Source organism: Hippocampus guttulatus, chromosome 14 (genome assembly GCF_054856545.1).
Source record: "Hippocampus guttulatus isolate MCC_2025c chromosome 14, RoL_Hgut_1.0, whole genome shotgun sequence".
NCBI classification, from domain to species: domain Eukaryota; kingdom Metazoa; phylum Chordata; class Actinopteri; order Syngnathiformes; family Syngnathidae; genus Hippocampus; species Hippocampus guttulatus.
In genome coordinates this window covers 20,072,236-20,095,607 of record NC_141274.1, presented here as the reverse complement: position 1 = coordinate 20,095,607, position 23,372 = coordinate 20,072,236, and positions in this window count along the sequence as shown.

The window sequence follows — 23,372 nt, the reverse complement described above, 5'->3', positions numbered from 1 at the left end:
ATACATTCAAAGTCAGAAAGCGCGCTCAGCTCGGGCTGAAAATGCATTTAATTTAAAGCAATAAAAACTCAAATTGAGTGTCACGCCTAAACCAAAGGACTTATGCACACACTTCAACATGTATTTAGTTCAGGATGACCACCTGAAGCCTAAATGAGCATTAATTTGACCACACAACTCATTCCTATGAAGATACATTCAAACTCACAAAACGTGCTCAGCTCGGGCTGAAAATGCATTTAAAGCAATAAAAACTCAAATTTAGTGTCACACCTAAACCAAAGGACTTATGCACACACTTCAACATGTATTTTGTTCAGGATGACCTCCTGAAGCCCATATGAGCATTAATTTGACCACACAACTCATTCCTATGAAGATACATTCAAACACACAAAACGTGCTCAGCTCGGCCTGAAAATGCATTTAAAGCAATAAAAACTCAAATTGAGTGTCACGCCTAAACCAAAGGACTTATGCACACACTTCAACATGTATTTTGTTCAGAATGACCACCTGACGCCTAAATGAGCATTAATTTGACCACACAACTCATTCCTATGAAGATACATTCAAACTCACAAAACGCGCTCAGCTCAGCCTGAAAATGCATTTAAAGCAATAAAAACTCAAATTGAGTGTCACGCCTAAACCAAAGGACTTATGCACACACTACAACATGTATTTTGTTCAGGGTGACCTCCTGAAGCCTAAATAAGCATTAATTTGACCACACAACTCATTCCTATGAAGATACATTCAAACTCACAAAACGCGCTCAGCTCGGGCTGAAAATGCATTTAAAGCAATAAAAACTCAAATTTAGTGTCACACCTAAACCAAAGGACTTATGCACACACTTCAACATGTATTTAGTTCAGGATGACATCCTGAAGCCCATATGAGCATTAATTTGTCTACAAAACTCAATCCTATGAAGATACATTCAAACTCACAAAACGTGCTCAACTCGGGCTGAAAATGCTTTTAAAGCAATAAAAACTCAAATTGAGTGTCACGCCTAAACCAAAGGACTTATGCACACACTTCAACATGTATTTTGTTCAGGATGACCTCCTGAAGCCCATATGAGCATTAATTTGACCACACAACTCATTCCTATGAAGATACATTCAAACACACAAAACGTGCTCAGCTCGGCCTGAAAATGCATTTAAAGCAATAAAAACTCAAATTGAGTGTCACGCCTAAACCAAAGGACTTATGCACACACTTCAACATGTATTTTGTTCAGGATGACCACCTGACGCCTAAATGAGCATTAATTTGACCACACAACTCATTCCTATGAAGATACATTCAAACTCACAAAACGCGCTCAGCTCGGGCTGAAAATGCATTTAAAGCAATAAAAACTCAAATTGAGTGTCACGCCTAAACCAAAGGACTTATGCACACACTACAACATGTATTTTGTTCAGGGTGACCTCCTGAAGCCTAAATAAGCATTAATTTGACCACACAACTCATTCCTATGAAGATACATTCAAACTCACAAAACGCGCTCAGCTCGGGCTGAAAATGCATTTAAAGCAATAAAAACTCAAATTTAGTGTCACACCTAAACCAAAGGACTTATGCACACACTTCAACATGTATTTAGTTCAGGATGACATCCTGAAGCCCATATGAGCATTAATTTGTCTACAAAACTCATTCCTATGAAGATACATTCAAACTCACAAAACGTGCTCAACTCGGGCTGAAAATGCATTTAAAGCAATAAAAACTCAAATTGAGTGTCACGCCTAAACCAAAGGACTTATGCACACACTTCAACATGTATTTTGTTCAGGATGACCTCCTGAAGCCCATATGAGCATTAATTTGACTACACAACTCATTCCTATGAAGATACATTCAAACTCACAAAACGTGCTCAGCTCGGGCTGAAAATGCATTTAAAGCAATAAAAACTCAAATTGAGTGTCACGCCTAAACCAAAGGACTTATGCACACACTTCAACATGTATTTTGTTCAGGATGACCACCTGACGCCCAAATGAGCATTAATTTGACCACACAACTCATTCCTATGAAGATACATTCAAAGTCAGAAAGCGCGCTCAGCTCGGGCTGAAAATGCATTTAATTTAAAGCAATAAAAACTCAAATTGAGTGTCACGCCTAAACCAAAGGACTTATGCACACACTTCAACATGTATTTAGTTCAGGATGACCACCTGAAGCCTAAATGAGCATTAATTTGACCACACAACTCATTCCTATGAAGATACATTCAAACTCACAAAACGTGCTCAGCTCGGGCTGAAAATGCATTTAAAGCAATAAAAACTCAAATTTAGTGTCACACCTAAACCAAAGGACTTATGCACACACTTCAACATGTATTTTGTTCAGGATGACCTCCTGAAGCCCATATGAGCATTAATTTGACCACACAACTCATTCCTATGAAGATACATTCAAACACACAAAACGTGCTCAGCTCGGCCTGAAAATGCATTTAAAGCAATAAAAACTCAAATTGAGTGTCACGCCTAAACCAAAGGACTTATGCACACACTTCAACATGTATTTTGTTCAGAATGACCACCTGACGCCTAAATGAGCATTAATTTGACCACACAACTCATTCCTATGAAGATACATTCAAACTCACAAAACGCGCTCAGCTCGGCCTGAAAATGCATTTAAAGCAATAAAAACTCAAATTGAGTGTCACGCCTAAACCAAAGGACTTATGCACACACTACAACATGTATTTTGTTCAGGGTGACCTCCTGAAGCCTAAATAAGCATTAATTTGACCACACAACTCATTCCTATGAAGATACATTCAAACTCACAAAACGCGCTCAGCTCGGGCTGAAAATGCATTTAAAGCAATAAAAACTCAAATTTAGTGTCACACCTAAACCAAAGGACTTATGCACACACTTCAACATGTATTTAGTTCAGGATGACATCCTGAAGCCCATATGAGCATTAATTTGTCTACAAAACTCAATCCTATGAAGATACATTCAAACTCACAAAACGTGCTCAACTCGGGCTGAAAATGCATTTAAAGCAATAAAAACTCAAATTGAGTGTCACGCCTAAACCAAAGGACTTATGCACACACTTCAACATGTATTTTGTTCAGGATGACCTCCTGAAGCCCATATGAGCATTAATTTGACTACACAACTCATTCCTATGAAGATACATTCAAACTCACAAAACGTGCTCAGCTCGGGCTGAAAATGCATTTAAAGCAATAAAAACTCAAATTGAGTGTCACGCCTAAACCAAAGGACTTATGCACACACTTCAACATGTATTTTGTTCAGGATGACCACCTGACGCCTAAATGAGCATTAATTTGACCACACAACTCATTCCTATGAAGATACATTCAAAGTCAGAAAGCGCGCTCAGCTCGGGCTGAAAATGCATTTAATTTTAAGCAATAAAAACTCAAATTGAGTGTCACGCCTAAACCAAAGGACTTATGCACACACTTCAACATGTATTTAGTTCAGGATGACCACCTGAAGCCGAAATGAGCATTAATTTGACCACACAACTCATTCCTATGAAGATACATTCAAACTCACAAAACGTGCTCAGCTCGGGCTGAAAATGCATTTAAAGCAATAAAAACTCAAATTGAGTGTCACACCTAAACCAAAGGACTTATGCACACACTTCAGCATGTATTTTGTTCAGGATGACCTCCTGAAGCCCATATGAGCATTAATTTGACTACAGAACTCATTCCTATGAAGATCCATTCAAACTCACAAAACGTGCTCAGCTCGGGCTGAAAATGCATTTAAAGCAATAAAAACTCAAATTGAGTGTCACGCCTAAACCAAAGGACTTATGCACACACTTCAACATGTATTTTGTTCACGATGACCACCTGAAGCCTAAATGAGCATTAATTTGACCACACAACTCATTCCTATGAAGATACATTCAAACTCACAAAACGTGCTCAACTCGGGCTGAAAATGCATTTAAAGCAATAAAAGCTCAAATTGAGTGTCACGCCTAAACCAAAGGACTTATGCACACACTTCAACATGTATTTTGTTCAGGATGACCTCCTGAAGCCCATATGAGCATTAATTTGACCACACAACTCATTCCTATGAAGATACATTCAAACACACAAAACGTGCTCAGCTCGGCCTGAAAATGCATTTAAAGCAATAAAAACTCAAATTGAGTGTCACGCCCAAAACAAAGGACTTATGCACACACTTCAACATGTATTTTGTTCAGGATGACCTCCTGAAGCCCATATGAGCATTAATTTGACCACACAACTCATTCCTATGAAGATACATTCAAACTCACAAAACGTGCTCAGCTTGGGCTGAAAATGCATTTAAAGCAATAAAAACTCAAATTGAGTGTCACGCCTAAACCAAAGGACTTATGCACACACTTCAACATGTATTTTGTTCACGATGACCACCTGAAGCCTCAATGAGCATTAATTTGACCACACAACTCATTCCTATGAAGATACATTCAAACTCACAAAACGTGCTCAACTCGGGCTGAAAATGCATTTAAAGCAATAAAAGCTCAAATTGAGTGTCACGCCTAAACCAAAGGACTTATGCACACACTTCAACATGTATTTTGTTCAGGATGACCTCCTGAAGCCCATATGAGCATTAATTTGACCACACAACTCATTGCTATGAAGATACATTCAAACACACAAAACGTGCTCAGCTCGGCCTGAAAATGCATTTAAAGCAATAAAAACTCAAATTGAGTGTCACGCCCAAACCAAAGGACTTATGCACACACTTCAACATGTATTTAGTTCAGGATGACCACCTGAAGCCTAAATGAGCATTATTTTGACCACATAACTCATTCCTATGAAGATACATTCAAACTCACAAAACGTGCTCATCTCGGGCTGAAAATGCATTTAAAGCAATAAAAACTCAAATTGAGTGTCACGCCTAAACCAAAGGACTTATGCACACACTTCAACATGTATTTTGTTCAGGATGACCACCTGAAGCCTAAATGAGCATTAATTTGACCACACAACTCATTCTATGAAGATACATTCAAACTCACAAAACGTGCTCAGCTCAGGCTGAAAATGCATTTAAAGCAATAAAAACTCAAATTGAGTGTCACGCCTAAACCAAAGGACTTATGCACACACTTCAACATGTATTTTGTTCAGGATGACCATCTGAAGCCTAAATGAGCATTAATTTGACCACACAACTCATTCCTATGAAGATACATTCAAACTCACAAAACGTGCTCAGCTCGGGCTGAAAATGCATTTAAAGCAATAAAAACTCAAATTGAGTGTCACGCCTAAACCAAAGGACTTATGCACACACTTCAACATGTATTTTGTTCAGGATGACCACCTGAAGCCTAAATGAGCATTAATTTGACCACACAACTCATTCCTATGAAGATACATTCAAATTCACAAAACGTGCTCAACTCGGGCTGAAAATGCATTTAAAGCAATAAAAAATTAAATTGAGTGTCACGCCTAAACCAAAGGACTTATGCACACACTTCAACATGTATTTTGTTCAGGATGACCACCTGAAGCCTAAATGAGCATTAATTTGACCACACAACTCATTCTATGAAGATACATTCAAACTCACAAAACGTGCTCAGCTCAGGCTGAAAATGCATTTAAAGCAATAAAAACTCAAATTGAGTGTCACGCCTAAACCAAAGGACTTATGCACACACTTCAACATGTATTTTGTTCAGGATGACCACCTGACGCCTAAATGAGCATTAATTTGACCACACAACTCATTCCTATGAAGATACATTCAAACTCACAAAACGCGCTCAGCTCGGGCTGAAAATGCATTTAAAGCAATAAAAACTCAAATTGAGTGTAACGCCTAAACCAAAGGACTTATGCACACACTACAACATGTATTTTGTTCAGGGTGACCTCCTGAAGCCTAAATAAGCATTAATTTGACCACACAACTCATTCCTATGAAGATACATTCAAACTCACAAAACGCGCTCAGCTCGGGCTGAAAATGCATTTAAAGCAATAAAAACTCAAATTTAGTGTCACACCTAAACCAAAGGACTTATGCACACACTTCAACATGTATTTAGTTCAGGATGACATCCTGAAGCCCATATGAGCATTAATTTGTCTACACAACTCATTCCTATGAAGATACATTCAAACTCACAAAACGTGCTCAACTCGGGCTGAAAATGCATTTAAAGCAATAAAAACTCAAATTGAGTGTCACGCCTAAACCAAAGGACTTATGCACACACTTCAACATGTATTTAGTTCAGGATGACCACCTGAAGCCTAAATGAGCATTAATTTGACCACACAACTCATTCCTATGAAGATACATTCAAACTCACAAAACGTGCTCAGCTCGGGCTGAAAATGCATTTAAAGCAATAAAAACTCAAATTGAGTGTCACACCTAAACCAAAGGACTTATGCACACACTTCAACATGTATTTTGTTCAGGATGACCTTCTGAAGCCCATATGAGCATTAATTTGACTACACAACTCATTCCTATGAAGATACATTCAAACTCACAAAACGTGCTCAGCTCGGGCTAAAAATGCATTTAAAGCAATAAAAACTCAAATTGAGTGTCAGGCCTAAACCAAAGGACTTATGCACACACTTCAACATGTATTTTGTTCAGGATGACCTCCTGAAGCCCAAATCAGCAATAATTTGACCACACAACTCATACCTATGAAGATACATTCAAAGTCAGAAAGCGCGCTCAGCTCGGGCTGAAAATGCATTTAATTTAAAGCAATAAAAACTCAAATTGAGTGTCACGCCTAAACCAAAGGACTTATGCACACACTTCAACATGGATTTAGTTCAGGATGACCACCTGAAGCCTAAATGAGCATTAATTTGACCACACAACTCATTCCTATGAAGATACATTCAAACTCACAAAACGCGCTCAGCTCGGGCTGAAAATGCATTTAAAGCAATAAAAACTCAAATTTAGTGTCACACCTAAACCAAAGGACTTATGCACACACTTCAACATGTATTTAGTTCAGGATGACATCCTGAAGCCCATATGAGCATTAATTTGACTACACAACTCATTCCTATGAAGATACATTCAAACTCAAAAAACGTGCTCAGCTCGGGCTGAAAATGCTTTTAAAGCAATAAAAACTCAAATTGAGTGTCACGCCTAAACCAAAGGACTTATGCACACACATCAACATGTATTTTGTTCAGGATGACCTCCTGAAGCCCATATGAGCATTAATTTGACCACACAACTCATTCCTATGAAGATACATTCAAACTCACAAAACGTGCTCAGCTCGGGCTGAAAATGCATTTAAAGCAATAAAAACTCAAATTGAGTGTCACGCCTAAACCAAAGGACTTATGCACACAGTTCAACATGTATTTAGTTCAGGATGACCACCTGAAGCCTAAATGAGCATTAATTTGACCACACAACTCATTCCTATGAAGATACATTCAAACTCACAAAACGTGCTCAGCTCGGGCTGAAAATGCATTTAAAGCAATAAAAACTCAAATTGAGTGTCACGCCTAAACCAAAGGACTTATGCACACACTTCAACATGTATTTTGTTCAGGATGACCTTCTGAAGCCCATATGAGCATTAATTTGACTACACAACTCATTCCTATGAAGATACATTCAAACTCACAAAACGTGCTCAGCTCGGGCTGAAAATGCATTTAAAGCAATAAAAACTCAAATTGAGTGTCACGCCTAAACCAAAGGACTTATGCACACACTTCAACATGTATTTTGTTCAGGATGACCTCCTGAAGCCTAAATAAGCATTAATCTGACCACACAACTCATTCCTATGAAGATACATTCAAACTCACAAAACGCGCTCAGCTCGGGCTGAAAATGCATTTAAAGCAATAAAAACTCAAATTGAGTGCCACACCTAAACCAAAGGACTTATGCACACACTTCAACATGTATTTAGTTCAGGATGACCACCTGAAGCCTAAATGAGCATTAATTTGACCACACATCTCATTCCTATGAAGATACATTCAAACTCACAAAACATGCTCAGCTCGGGCTGAAAATGCATTTAAAGCAATAAAAACTCAAATAGAGTGTCACGCCTAAACCAAAGGACCTATGCACACACTTCAACATGTATTTTGTTCAGGATGACCTCCTGAAGCCCATATGAGCATTAATTTGACCACACAACTCATTCCTATGAAGATACATTCAAACTCACAAAACGTGCTCAGCTCGGGCTGAAAATGCATTTAAAGCAATAAAACTCAAATTGAGTGTCACACCTAAACCAAAGGACTTATGCACACACTCCAACATGTATTTTGTTTAGGATGACCTCCTGAAGCCCAAATAAGCATTAATTTGACCACACAACTCATTCTATGAAGATACATTCAAACTCACAAAACGTGCTCAGCTCGGGCTGAAAATGCATTTAAAGCAATAAAAACTCAAATTGAGTGTCACACCTAAACCAAAGGACTTATGCACACACTTCAACATGTATTTTGTTCAGGATGACCCTCTGAACCCCATATGAGCATTAATTTGACTACACGACTCATTCCTATGAAGATACATTTAAACTCACAAAACTTGCTTAGCTCGGGCTGAAAATGCATTTAAAGCAATAAAAACTCAAATTGAGTGTCACGCCTAAACCAAAGGACTTATGCACACACTTCAACATGTATTTTGTTCAGGATGACCTCCTGAAGCCTAAATAAGCAATAATTTGACCACACAACTCATTCCTATGAAGATACATTCAAAGTCAGAAAGCGCGCTCAGCTCGGGCTGAAAATGCATTTAATTTAAAGCAATAAAAACTCAAATTGAGTGTCACACCTAAACCTAAGGACTTATGCACACACTTCAACATGTATTTTGTTCAGGATGACCTCCTGAAGCCCATATGAGCATTAATTTGACTACACAACTCATTCCTATGAAGATACATTCAAACACACAAAACGTGCTCAGCTCGGCCTGAAAATGCATTTAAAGCAATAAAAACTCAAATTGAGTGTCACACCTAAACCAAAGGAATTATGCACACACTTCAACATGTATATTGTTCAGGATGACCACCTGAAGCCTAAATGAGCATTAATTTGACCACACAACTCATTCTATGAAGATACATTCAAACTCACAAAACGTGCTCAGCTCGGGCTGAAAATGCATTTAAAGCAATAAAAACTCAAATTGAGTGTCACGCCTAAACCAAAGGACTTATGCACACACTTCAACATGTATTTTGTTCAGGATGACCTCCTGAAGCCTAAATGAGCAATAATTTGACCACACAACTCATTCCTATGAAGATACATTCAAACTCAAAAAACGTGCTCAGCTCGGGCTAAAAATGCATTTAAAGCAATAAAAACTCAAATTGAGTGTCACACCTAAACCAAAGGACTTATGCACACACTTCAACATGTATTTTGTTCAGGATGACCTCCTGAAGCCCATATGAGCATTAATTTGACCACACAACTCATTCCTATGAAGATACATTCAAACTCACAAAACGTGCTCAGCTCGGGCTGAAAATGCATTTAAAGCAATAAAACTCAAATTGAGTGTCACACCTAAACCAAAGGACTTATGCACACACTTCAACATGTATTTTGTTCAGGATGACCTCCTGAAGCCCATATGAGCATTAATTTGACCACACAATTCATTCCTATGAAGATACATTCAAACTCACAAAACGTGCTCAGCTCGGGCTGAAAATGCATTTAAAGCAATAAAACTCAAATTGAGTGTCACACCTAAACTAAAGGACTTATTCACACACTTCAACATGTATTTTGTTCAGGATGACCTCCTGAAGCCCATATGAGCATTAATTTGACCACACAACTCATTCCTATGAAGATACATTAAAAGTCAGAAAGCGCGCTCAGCTCGGGCTGAAAATGCATTTAATTTAAAGCAATAAAAACTCAAATTGAGTGTCACGCCTAAACCAAAGGACTTATGCACACACTTCAACATGTATTTTGTTCAGGATGACCTCCTGAAGCCCATATGAGCATTAATTTGACCACACAACTCATTCCTATGAAGATACATTCAAAGTCAGAAAGCGCGCTCAGCTCGGGCTGAAAATGCATTTAAAGCAATAAAAACTCAAATTGAGTGTCACGCCTAAACCAAAGGACTTATGCACACACTTCAACATGTATTTTGTTCAGGATGACCTCCTGAAGCCTAAATGAGCAATAATTTGACCACACAACTCATTCCTATGAAGATACATTCAAAGTCAGAAAGCGCGCTCAGCTCGGGCTGAAAATGCATTTAAAGCAATAAAAACTCAAATTGAGTGTCACGCCTAAACCAAAGGACTTATGCACACACTTCAACATGTATTTAGTTCAGGATGACCACCTGAAGCCTAAATGAGCATTAATTTGACTACACAACTCATTCCTATGAAGATACATTCAAACTCACAAAACGTGCTCAGCTCGGGCTGAAAATGCATTTAAAGCAATAAAAACTCAAAGTGAGTGTCACACCTAAACCAAAGGACTTATGCACACACTTCAACATGTATTTTGTTCAGGATGACCTCCTGAAGCCCATATGAGCATTAATTTGACTACACAACTCATTCCTATAAAGATACATTCAAACTCACAAAACGTGCTCAGCTCGGGCTGAAAATGCATTTAAAGCAATAAAAACTCAAATTGAGTGTCACGCCTAAACCAAAGGACTTATGCCCACACTTCAACATGTATTTAGTTCAGGATGACCACCTGAAGCCTAAATGAGCATTAATTTGACCACACAACTCATTCCTATGAAGATACATTCAAACTCGGAAAACGTACTCAGCTCGGGCTGAAAATGCATTTAAAGCAATAAAACTCAAATTGAGTGTCACACCTAAACCAAAGGACTTATGCACACACTCCAACATGTATTTTGTTTAGGATGACCTCCTGAAGCCCAAATAAGCATTAATTTGACCACACAACTCATTCTATGAAGATACATTCAAACTCACAAAACGTGCTCAGCTCGGGCTGAAAATGCATTTAAAGCAATAAAAACTCAAATTGAGTGTCACACCTAAACCAAAGGACTTATGCACACACTTCAACATGTATTTTGTTCAGGATGACCCTCTGAACCCCATATGAGCATTAATTTGACTACACGACTCATTCCTATGAAGATACATTTAAACTCACAAAACTTGCTTAGCTCGGGCTGAAAATGCATTTAAAGCAATAAAAACTCAAATTGAGTGTCACGCCTAAACCAAAGGACTTATGCACACACTTCAACATGTATTTTGTTCAGGATGACCTCCTGAAGCCTAAATAAGCAATAATTTGACCACACAACTCATTCCTATGAAGATACATTCAAAGTCAGAAAGCGCGCTCAGCTCGGGCTGAAAATGCATTTAATTTAAAGCAATAAAAACTCAAATTGAGTGTCACACCTAAACCTAAGGACTTATGCACACACTTCAACATGTATTTTGTTCAGGATGACCTCCTGAAGCCCATATGAGCATTAATTTGACTACACAACTCATTCCTATGAAGATACATTCAAACACACAAAACGTGCTCAGCTCGGCCTGAAAATGCATTTAAAGCAATAAAAACTCAAATTGAGTGTCACACCTAAACCAAAGGAATTATGCACACACTTCAACATGTATATTGTTCAGGATGACCACCTGAAGCCTAAATGAGCATTAATTTGACCACACAACTCATTCTATGAAGATACATTCAAACTCACAAAACGTGCTCAGCTCGGGCTGAAAATGCATTTAAAGCAATAAAAACTCAAATTGAGTGTCACGCCTAAACCAAAGGACTTATGCACACACTTCAACATGTATTTTGTTCAGGATGACCTCCTGAAGCCTAAATGAGCAATAATTTGACCACACAACTCATTCCTATGAAGATACATTCAAACTCAAAAAACGTGCTCAGCTCGGGCTAAAAATGCATTTAAAGCAATAAAAACTCAAATTGAGTGTCACACCTAAACCAAAGGACTTATGCACACACTTCAACATGTATTTTGTTCAGGATGACCTCCTGAAGCCCATATGAGCATTAATTTGACCACACAACTCATTCCTATGAAGATACATTCAAACTCACAAAACGTGCTCAGCTCGGGCTGAAAATGCATTTAAAGCAATAAAACTCAAATTGAGTGTCACACCTAAACCAAAGGACTTATGCACACACTTCAACATGTATTTTGTTCAGGATGACCTCCTGAAGCCCATATGAGCATTAATTTGACCACACAATTCATTCCTATGAAGATACATTCAAACTCACAAAACGTGCTCAGCTCGGGCTGAAAATGCATTTAAAGCAATAAAACTCAAATTGAGTGTCACACCTAAACTAAAGGACTTATTCACACACTTCAACATGTATTTTGTTCAGGATGACCTCCTGAAGCCCATATGAGCATTAATTTGACCACACAACTCATTCCTATGAAGATACATTAAAAGTCAGAAAGCGCGCTCAGCTCGGGCTGAAAATGCATTTAATTTAAAGCAATAAAAACTCAAATTGAGTGTCACGCCTAAACCAAAGGACTTATGCACACACTTCAACATGTATTTTGTTCAGGATGACCTCCTGAAGCCCATATGAGCATTAATTTGACCACACAACTCATTCCTATGAAGATACATTCAAAGTCAGAAAGCGCGCTCAGCTCGGGCTGAAAATGCATTTAAAGCAATAAAAACTCAAATTGAGTGTCACGCCTAAACCAAAGGACTTATGCACACACTTCAACATGTATTTTGTTCAGGATGACCTCCTGAAGCCTAAATGAGCAATAATTTGACCACACAACTCATTCCTATGAAGATACATTCAAAGTCAGAAAGCGCGCTCAGCTCGGGCTGAAAATGCATTTAAAGCAATAAAAACTCAAATTGAGTGTCACGCCTAAACCAAAGGACTTATGCACACACTTCAACATGTATTTAGTTCAGGATGACCACCTGAAGCCTAAATGAGCATTAATTTGACTACACAACTCATTCCTATGAAGATACATTCAAACTCACAAAACGTGCTCAGCTCGGGCTGAAAATGCATTTAAAGCAATAAAAACTCAAAGTGAGTGTCACACCTAAACCAAAGGACTTATGCACACACTTCAACATGTATTTTGTTCAGGATGACCTCCTGAAGCCCATATGAGCATTAATTTGACTACACAACTCATTCCTATAAAGATACATTCAAACTCACAAAACGTGCTCAGCTCGGGCTGAAAATGCATTTAAAGCAATAAAAACTCAAATTGAGTGTCACGCCTAAACCAAAGGACTTATGCCCACACTTCAACATGTATTTAGTTCAGGATGACCACCTGAAGCCTAAATGAGCATTAATTTGACCACACAACTCATTCCTATGAAGATACATTCAAACTCGGAAAACGTACTCAGCTCGGGCTGAAAATGCATTTAAAGCAATAAAAACTCAAATTGAGTGTCACACCTAAACCGAAGGACTTATGCACACACTTCAACATGTATTTAGTTCAGGATGACCTCCTGAAGCCTAAATCAGCAATAATTTGACCACACAACTCATTCCAATGAAGATACATTCAAAGTCAGAAAGTGCGCTCAGCTCGGGCTGAAAATGCATTTAATTTAAGGCAATAAAAAATCAAATTGAGTGTCACGCCTAAACCAAAGGACTTATGCACACACTTCAACATGTATTTTGTTCAGGATGACCTCCTGAAGCCTAAATAAGCATTAATTTGACCACACAACTCATTCCTATGACGATACATTCAAACTCACAAAACGCGCTCAGCTCGGGCTGAAAATGCATTTAAAGCAATAAAAACTCAAATTGAGTGTCACACCTAAACCGAAGGACTTATGCACACACTTCAACATGTATTTAGTTCAGGATGACCACCTGAAGCCTAAATGAGCATTAATTTGACCACACAACTCATTCCTATGAAGATACATTCAAACTCACAAAACGTGCTCAGCTCGGGCTGAAAATGCATTTAAAGCAATAAAAACTCAAATTGAGTGTCACGCCTAAACCAAAGGACTTATGCACACACTTCAACATGTATTTTGTTCAGGATGACCTTCTGAACCCCATATGAGCATTAATTTGACTACACAACTCATTCCTATGAAGATACATTCAAACTCACAAAACGTGCTCAGCTCGGGCTGAAAATGCATTTAAAGCAATAAAATCTCAAATTGAGTGTCACGCCTAAACCAAAGGACTTATGCACACACTTCAACATGTATTTTATTCAGGATGACCTCCTGGAGCCTAAATAAGCATTAATTTGACCACACAACTCATTCCTATGAAGATACATTCAAACTCACAAAACGCGCTCAGCTCGGGCTGAAAATGCATTTAAAGCAATAAAAACTCAAATTGAGTTTCACACCTAAACCAAAGGACTTATGCACACACTTCAACATGTATTTAGTTCAGGATGACCACCTGAAGCCTAAATGGGCATTAATTTGACCACACAACTCATTCCTATGAAGATACATTCAAACTCACAAAACGTGCTCAGCTCGGGCTGAAAATGCATTTAAAGCAATAAAAACTCAAATTGAGTGTCACGCCTAAACCAAAGGACTTATGCACACACTTCAACATGTATTTAGTTCAGGATGACCACCTGAAGCCTAAATGAGCATTAATTTGACCACAAAACTCATTCCTATGAAGATACATTCAAACTCACAAAACGTGCTCAACTCGGGCTGAAAATGCATTTAAAGGAATAAAAACTCAAATTGAGTGTCACGCCTAAACCAAAGGACTTATGCACACACTTCAACATGTATTTAGTTCAGGATGACATCCTGAAGCCCATATGAGCATTAATTTGACTACACAACTCATTCCTATGAAGATACATTCAAACTCACAAAACGTGCTCAGCTCGGGCTGAAAATGCATTTAAAGCAATAAAAACTCAAATTGAGTGTCACGCCTAAACCAAAGGACTTATGCACACACTTCAACATGTATTTTGTTCAGGATGACCACCTGACGCCTAAATGAGCATTAATTTGACCACACAACTCATTCCTATGAAGATACATTCAAAGTCAGAAAGCGCGCTCAGCTCGGGCTGAAAATGCATTTAATTTAAAGCAATAAAAACTCAAATTGAGTGTCACGCCTAAACCAAAGGACTTATGCACACACTTCAACATGTATTTAGTTCAGGATGACCACCTGAAGCCTAAATGAGCATTAATTTGACCACACAACTCATTCCTATGAAGATACATTCAAACTCACAAAACGTGCTCAGCTTGGGCTGAAAATGCATTTAAAGCAATAAAAACTCAAATTGAGTGTCACACCTAAACCAAAGGACTTATGCACACACTTCAACATGTATTTTGTTCAGGATGACCTCCTGAAGCCCATATGAGCATTAATTTGACTACACAACTCATTCTATGAAGATACATTCAAACTGACAAAACGTGCTCAGCTCGGGCTGAAAATGCATTTAAAGCAATAAAAACTCAAATTGAGTGTCACGCCTAAACCAAAGGACTTATGCACACACTTCAACATGTATTTTGTTCAGGATGACCTCCTGAAGCCCATATGAGGATTAATTTGACTACACAACTCATTCCTATGAAGATACATTCAAACTCACAAAACGTGCTCAGCTCGGGCTGAAAATGCATTTAAAGCAATAAAAACTCAAATTGAGTGTCACGCCTAAACCAAAGGACTTATGCACACTTTTCAACATGTATTTTGTTCAGGATGACCTCCTGAAGCCTAAATCAGCAATAATTTCACCACACAACTCATTCCTATGAAGATACATTCAAAGTCAGAAAGCGCGCTCAGCTCGGGCTGAAAATGCATTCAATTTAAAGCAATAAAAACTCAAATTGAGTGTCACGCCTAAACCAAAGGACTTATTCACACACTTCAACATGTATTTAGTTCAGGATGACCACCTGAAGCCTAAATGAGCATTAATTTGACCACACAACTCATTCCTATGAAGATCCATTCAAACTCACAAAACGTGCTCAGCTCGGGCTGAAAATGCATTTAAAGCAATAAAAACTCAAATTGAGTGTCACACCTAAACCAAAGGACTTATGCACACACTTCAACATGTATTTTGTTCAGGATGACCTCCTGAAGCCTAAATAAGCATTAATTTGACCACACAACTCATTCCTATGAAGATACATTCAAACTCACAAAACGCGCTCAGCTCGGGCTGAAAATGCATTTAAAGCAATAAAAACTCAAATTGAGTGTCACACCTAAACCAAAGGACTTATGCACACACTTCAACATGTATTTTGTTCAGGATGACCTCCTGAAGCCCATATGAGCATTAATTTGACCACACAACTCATTCCTATGAAGATACATTCAAACTCACAAAACGTGCTCAGCTCGGGCTGAAAATGCATTTAAAGCAATAAAACTCAAATTGAGTGTCACACCTAAACCAAAGGACTTATTCACACACTTCAAAATGTATTTTGTTCAGGATGACCTCCTGAAGCCTAAATGAGCAATAATTTGACCACACAACTCATTCCTATGAAGATACATTTAAACTCACAAAACGCGCTCAGCTCGGGCTGAAAATGCATTTAAAGCAATTAAAACTCAAATTGAGTGTCACGCCTAAACCAAAGGACTTATGCACACACTTCAACATGTATTTTGTTCAGGATGACCACCTGAAGCCTAAATGAGCATTAATTTGACCACACAACTCATTCCTATGAAGATACATTCAAACTCACAAAACGCGCTCAGCTCGGGCTGAAAATGCATTTAAAGCAATAAAAACTCAAATTTAGTGTCACACCTAAACCAAAGGACTTATGCACACACTTCAACATGTATTTAGTTCAGGATGACATCCTGAAGCCCATATGAGCATTAATTTGACTACACAACTCATTCCTATGAAGATACATTCAAACTCACAAACCGTGCTCAACTCGGGCTGAAAATGCATTTAAAGCAATAAAAACTCAAATTGAGTGTCACACCTAAACCAAAGGACTTATGCACACACTTCAACATGTATTTTGTTCAGGATGACCTCCTGAAGCCCATATGAGCATTAATTTGACTACACAACTCATTCCTATGAAGATACATTCAAACTCACAAAACGTGCTCAGCTCGGGCTGAAAATGCATTTAAAGCAATAAAAACTCAAATTGAGTGTCACGCCTAAACCAAAGGACTTATGCACACACTTCAACATGTATTTAGTTCAGGATGACCACCTGAAGCCTAAATGAGCATTAATTTGACCACACAACTCATTCCTATGAAGATACATTCAAACTCACAAAACGTGCTCAGCTCGGGCTGAAAATGCATTTAAAGCAATAAAAATTCAAATTGAGTGTCACGCCTAAACCAAAGGACTTATGCACACACTTCAACATGTATTTTGTTCAGGATGACCTTCTGAAGCCCATATGAGCATTAATTTGACTACACAACTCATTCCTATGAAGATACATTCAAACTCACAAAACATGCTCAGCTCGGGCTGAAAATGCATTTAAAGCAATAAAAACTCAAATTGAATGTCACGCCTAAACCAAAGGACTTATGCACACACTTCAACATGTATTTTGTTCAGGATGACCACCTGAAGCCTAAATGAGCATTAATTTGACCACACAACTCATTCTATGAAGATACATTCAAAATCACAAAACGTGCTCAGCTCGGGCTGAAAATGCATTTAAAGCAATAAAAGCTCAAATTGAGTGTCACGCCTAAACCAAAGGACTTATGCACACACTTCAACATGTATTTTGTTCAGGATGACCTCCTGAAGCCCATATGAGCATTAATTTGACCACACAACTCATTCCTATGAAGATACATTCAAACACACAAAACGTGCTCAGCTCGGCCTGAAAATGCATTTAAAGCAATAAAAACTCAAATTGAGTGTCACGCCTAAACCAAAGGACTTATGCACACACTTCAACATGTATTTTGTTCAGGATGACCACCTGACGCCTAAATGAGCATTAATTTGACCACACAACTCATTCCTATGAAGATACATTCAAACTCACAAAACGCGCTCAGCTCGGGCTGAAAATGCATTTAAAGCAATAAAAACTCAAATTGAGTGTCACGCCTAAACCAAAGGACTTATGCACACACTACAACATGTATTTTGTTCAGGGTGACCTCCTGAAGCCTAAATAAGCATTAATTTGACCACACAACTCATTCCTATGAAGATACATTCAAACTCACAAAACGCGCTCAGCTCGGGCTGAAAATGCATTTAAAGCAATAAAAACTCAAATTGAGTGTCACGCCTAAACCAAAGGACTTATGCACACACTTCAACATGTATTTTGTTCAGGATGACCTCCTGAAGCCCATATGAGCATTAATTTGACCACACAACTCATTCCTATGAAGATACATTCAAACACACAAAACGTGCTCAGCTCGGCCTGAAAATGCATTTAAAGCAATAAAAACTCAAATTGAGTGTCACGCCTAAACCAAAGTACTTATGCACACACTTCAACATGTATTTTGTTCAGGATGACCACCTGACGCCTAAATGAGCATTAATTTGACCACACAACTCATTCCTATGAAGATACATTCAAACTCACAAAACGCGCTCAGCTCGGGCTGAAAATGCATTTAAAGCAATAAAAACTCAAATTGAGTGTCACGCCTAAACCAAAGGACTTATGCACACACTACAACATGTATTTTGTTCAGGGTGACCTCCTGAAGCCTAAATAAGCATTAATTTGACCACACAACTCATTCCTATGAAGATACATTCAAACTCACAAAACGCGCTCAGCTCGGGCTGAAAATGCATTTAAAGCAATAAAAACTCAAATTGAGTGTCACGCCTAAACCAAAGGACTTATGCACACACTTCAACATGTATTTTGTTCAGGATGACCTCCTGAAGCCCATATGAGCATTAAATTGACTACACAACTCATTCCTATGAAGATACATTCAAACTCACAAAACGTGCTCAGCTCGGCCTGAAAATGCATTTAAAGCAATAAAAACTCAAATTGAGTGTCACGCCTAAACCAAAGGACTTATGCACACACTTCAACATGTATTTTGTTCAGGATGACCACCTGACGCATAAATGAGCATTAATTTGACCACACAACTCATTCCTATGAAGATACATTCAAAGTCAGAAAGCGCGCTCAGCTCGGGCTGAAAATGCATTTAATTTAAATCAATAAAAACTCAAATTGAGTGTCACGCCTAAACCAAAGGACTTATGCACACACTTCAACATGTATTTAGTTCAGGATGACCACCTGAAGCCTAAATGAGCATTAATTTGACTACACAACTCATTCCTATGAAGATACATTCAAACTCACAAAACGTGCTCAGCTCGGGCTGAAAATGCATTTAAAGCAATTAAAACTCAAATTGAGTGTCACACCTAAACCAAAGGACTTATGCACACACCTCAACATGTATTTTGCTCAGGATGACCTCCTGAAGCCCATATGAGCATTAGTTTGACTACACAACTCATTCCTATAAAGATACATTGAAACTCACAAAACGTGCTCAGCTCGGGCTGAAAATGCATTTAAAGCAATAAAAACTCAAATTGAGTGTCACGCCTAAACCAAAGGACTTATGCACACACTTCAACATGTGTTTTGTTCAGGATGACCTCCTGAAGCCTAAATGAGCAATAATTTGACCACACAACTCATTCCTATGAAGATACATTCAAACTCAAAAAAAGTGCTCAGCTCGGGCTGAAAATGCATTTAAAGCAATAAAAACTCAAATTGAGTGTCACACCTAAACCAAAGGACTTATGCACACACTTCAACATGTATTTTGTTCAGGATGACCTTCTGAAGCCCATATGAGCATTAATTTGACCACACAACTCATTCCTATGAAGATACATTCAAACTCACAAAACGTGCTCAGCTCGGGCTGAAAATGCATTTAAAGCAATAAAAACTCAAATTGAGTGTCACGCCTAAACCAAAGGACTTATGCACACACTTCAACATGTATTTTGTTCACGATGACCACCTGAAGCCTAAATGAGCATTAATTTGACCACACAACTCATTCCTATGAAGATACATTCAAACTCACAAAACGCGCTCAACTCGGGCTGAAAATGCATTTAAAGCAATAAAAGCTCAAATTGAGTGTCACGCCTAAACCAAAGGACTTATGCACACACTTCAACATGTATTTTGTTCAGGATGACCTCCTGAAGCCCATATGAGCATTAATTTGACCACACAACTCATTCCTATGAGAATACATTCAAACTCACAAAACGCGCTCAACTCGGGCTGAAAATGCATTTAAAGCAATAAAAACTCAAATTGAGTGTCACGCCTAAACCAAAGGACTTATGCACACACTTCAACATGTATTTTGTTCAGGATGACCACCTGACGCCTAAATGAGCATTAATTTGACCACACAACTCATTCCTATGAAGATACATTCAAAGTCAGAAAGCGCGCTCAGCTCGGGCTGAAAATGCATTTAATTTAAAGCAATAAAAACTCAAATTGAGTGTCACGCCTAAACCAAAGGACTTATGCACACACTTCAACATGTATTTAGTTCAGGATGACCACCTGAAGCCTAAATGAGCATTAATTTGACTACACAACTCATTCCTATGAAGATACATTCAAACTCACAAAACGTGCTCAGCTCGGGCTGAAAATGCATTTAAAGCAATTAAAACTCAAATTGAGTGTCACACCTAAACCAAAGGACTTATGCACACACTTCAACATGTATTTTGTTCAGGATGACCACCTGAAGCCTAAATGAGCATTAATTTGACCACACAACTCATTCCTATGAAGATACATTCAAACTCACAAAACTTGCTCAGCTCGGGCTGAAAATGCATTTAAAGCAATAAAAACTCAAATTGAGTGTCACGCCTAAACCAAAGGACTTATGCACACACTTCAACATGTATTTTGTTCAGGATGACCTCCTGAAGCCTAAATGAGCAATAATTTGACCACACAACTCATTCCTATGAAGATACATTCAAACTCACAAAACGTGCTCAGCTCGGGCTGAAAATGCATTTAAAGCAATAAAAACTCAAATTGAGTGTCACACCTAAACCAAAGGACTTATGCACACACTTCAACATGTATTTTGTTCAGGATGACCTCCTGAAGCCCATATGAGCATTAATTTGACCACACAACTCATTCCTATGAAGATACATTCAAACTCACAAAACGTGCTCAGCTCGGGCTGAAAATGCATTTAAAGCAATAAAACTCAAATTGAGTGTCACACCTAAACCAAAGGACTTATTCACACACTTCAAAATGTATTTTGTTCAGGATGACCTCCTGAAGCCTAAATGAGCAATAATTTGACCACACAACTCATTCCTATGAAGATACATTTAAACTCACAAAACGCGCTCAGCTCGGGCTGAAAATGCATTTAAAGCAATTAAAACTCAAATTGAGTGTCACGCCTAAACCAAAGGACTTATGCACACACTTCAACATGTATTTTGTTCAGGATGACCACCTGAAGCCTAAATGAGCATTAATTTGACCACACAACTCATTCCTATGAAGATACATTCAAACTCACAAAACGCGCTCAGCTCGGGCTGAAAATGCATTTAAAGCAATAAAAACTCAAATTTAGTGTCACACCTAAACCAAAGGACTTATGCACACACTTCAACATGTATTTAGTTCAGGATGACATCCTGAAGCCCATATGAGCATTAATTTGACTACACAACTCATTCCTATGAAGATACATTCAAACTCACAAACCGTGCTCAACTCGGGCTGAAAATGCATTTAAAGCAATAAAAACTCAAATTGAGTGTCACACCTAAACCAAAGGACTTATGCACACACTTCAACATGTATTTTGTTCAGGATGACCTCCTGAAGCCCATATGAGCATTAATTTGACTACACAACTCATTCCTATGAAGATACATTCAAACTCACAAAACGTGCTCAGCTCGGGCTGAAAATGCATTTAAAGCAATAAAAACTCAAATTGAGTGTCACGCCTAAACCAAAGGACTTATGCACACACTTCAACATGTATTTAGTTCAGGATGACCACCTGAAGCCTAAATGAGCATTAATTTGACCACACAACTCATTCCTATGAAGATACATTCAAACTCACAAAACGTGCTCAGCTCGGGCTGAAAATGCATTTAAAGCAATAAAAATTCAAATTGAGTGTCACGCCTAAACCAAAGGACTTATGCACACACTTCAACATGTATTTTGTTCAGGATGACCTTCTGAAGCCCATATGAGCATTAATTTGACTACACAACTCATTCCTATGAAGATACATTCAAACTCACAAAACATGCTCAGCTCGGGCTGAAAATGCATTTAAAGCAATAAAAACTCAAATTGAATGTCACGCCTAAACCAAAGGACTTATGCACACACTTCAACATGTATTTTGTTCAGGATGACCACCTGAAGCCTAAATGAGCATTAATTTGACCACACAACTCATTCTATGAAGATACATTCAAAATCACAAAACGTGCTCAGCTCGGGCTGAAAATGCATTTAAAGCAATAAAAGCTCAAATTGAGTGTCACGCCTAAACCAAAGGACTTATGCACACACTTCAACATGTATTTTGTTCAGGATGACCTCCTGAAGCCCATATGAGCATTAATTTGACCACACAACTCATTCCTATGAAGATACATTCAAACACACAAAACGTGCTCAGCTCGGCCTGAAAATGCATTTAAAGCAATAAAAACTCAAATTGAGTGTCACGCCTAAACCAAAGGACTTATGCACACACTTCAACATGTATTTTGTTCAGGATGACCACCTGACGCCTAAATGAGCATTAATTTGACCACACAACTCATTCCTATGAAGATACATTCAAACTCACAAAACGCGCTCAGCTCGGGCTGAAAATGCATTTAAAGCAATAAAAACTCAAATTGAGTGTCACGCCTAAACCAAAGGACTTATGCACACACTACAACATGTATTTTGTTCAGGGTGACCTCCTGAAGCCTAAATAAGCATTAATTTGACCACACAACTCATTCCTATGAAGATACATTCAAACTCACAAAACGCGCTCAGCTCGGGCTGAAAATGCATTTAAAGCAATAAAAACTCAAATTGAGTGTCACGCCTAAACCAAAGGACTTATGCACACACTTCAACATGTATTTTGTTCAGGATGACCT